This window comes from Sinocyclocheilus anshuiensis, unplaced genomic scaffold (genome assembly GCF_001515605.1).
Source record: "Sinocyclocheilus anshuiensis isolate Anshui unplaced genomic scaffold, SAMN03320099.WGS_v1.1 scaffold55, whole genome shotgun sequence".
Classification (NCBI taxonomy): domain Eukaryota; kingdom Metazoa; phylum Chordata; class Actinopteri; order Cypriniformes; family Cyprinidae; genus Sinocyclocheilus; species Sinocyclocheilus anshuiensis.
Genome location: NW_015549647.1, coordinates 1,663,254 through 1,664,943, shown reverse-complemented (window position 1 = coordinate 1,664,943; position 1,690 = coordinate 1,663,254).

Below are 1,690 nucleotides of genomic sequence, written 5' to 3'. Positions count from 1 at the left end.
GTTTGCTCATCTTCATTTCTGCTTTTTCTTAAGAAGAAAATCTTGATGTAGTTGTATAACTCAGTTATTTTAGTGTAACTGAAATACTATTATAGTTTTTATTAGTATTTTGAGTTTTATATTTTCTGTTTTCATATTAATTTTAAAGTTTTAGTAATTTTGTCATTCTTCTTTTCCTTTTTTTTTTCTTTAATGTGCCTATGTAGTTTAATGTTTCAGTTTTAGTTTAGTACCTAAATGAAATCTAAATGAAAATGAGAAATGTTGCCTTGGTGACTAGCAGAAATTAATATCATGGTTTATGCATAAATATTAAGCAGCACAACTGTTTTCAACGTTAATAAGAAATGTTTCTTGAGCACCAAGATCAGCATTTTAGAATGATTTCTGAAGGATAATGTGACACTGATGACTGGAGTATGATGCTGAAAATTCAGCTTTGCATCACAGGATTAAATTACATTTTAAAATGTTACAATAGAAAACAGTTCTTTTAAACTGCAATGCTATTTCCACATTACTGTATTTTTGAGTGGATAGATGCAGCCTTTGTGAGCATAACAGACTTCAATAAAACATTTTAAAATGTATGCATATATGTGTGTGTGTGTGTGTACTCATTATATATACACACGAGATGCTGTGCCAGGAAGTGAATGCTTCCAACATAATTTTCTTCAATAAAAGTGCTTCACTATATTTAATATTCTGAATATTACACATTTTACTGACAGATTTATGTAAATGTCAATAAGGTGCAGAAAAGTAAGGCCTTGGAATGGCATTGCACATTAGTAAAAAAATATATTCTCATTTATGTTTATATTTTTATTTGAAATGCAATTTTTAAAGACATATTTCTATATAACCACTTCTAATTTCACTTAAAGGTGGGGTAAGCAATTTCTGGTAGCCAATGTTGATATTTCAAATCACCAAAACAAACACGCCCCTACCCCAAAAGGGTCTCGCCCCTATTTTGATAGCTCCGCCCCACACATACGTACGCAACCCAGGCAACGATTAGTTCTGTGAAACAAAGCAAAACCAATGTTACACCGGAAGCGAGCGGCATGGTGCGGCCCGACAAAATTCTATATAACTCCTTATAATCAGTGATGCTGTCTACACTGGATGCCGCGCGGCACGACAAATCCCCGACAGAAAATTGTTGCTGCGTTCTATTTATGACGTCCAGCTGTCGCGGCGCGAGACACGGTGTTACTCACCTATCGAGAGAAACAAAGCAAACTCGGCGTCCGATCGCAGGCCTTCCGCTCCTTGAGTTCTCTCCAGCGCTGGAAAGCTGATGCGATATTTACACGGGTCCTACTTCTTGCCTTATCGTAAGCCTTCCTTTGTTCCGCAGATGGTTTCCTCTTGTTTTTTTTTTTAATCCGCCATCTCTATCTTTCTGTCACTTTGCTCAGCTAATGTCCATCCTGTGCACTAAGCGCTCTCTCCTCCGCATCATGAGTAGACACGCCCCTTACTGCTGATTGGCTACAAGTTTGTTTTGGTACTCGCCCGACTCAGTTTTCTAAAGTTTTTGAAAAAATACATACCCCACCTTTAATATAAAACCCTAGAGTAAAACTACTAAAGTTCTCTTTACCTAATGCCGAGTTCACACTGCACGATTTTAGCCCGATTTTTCACTCGCCGACAGGTTTTGCGAAATCGCTGACAA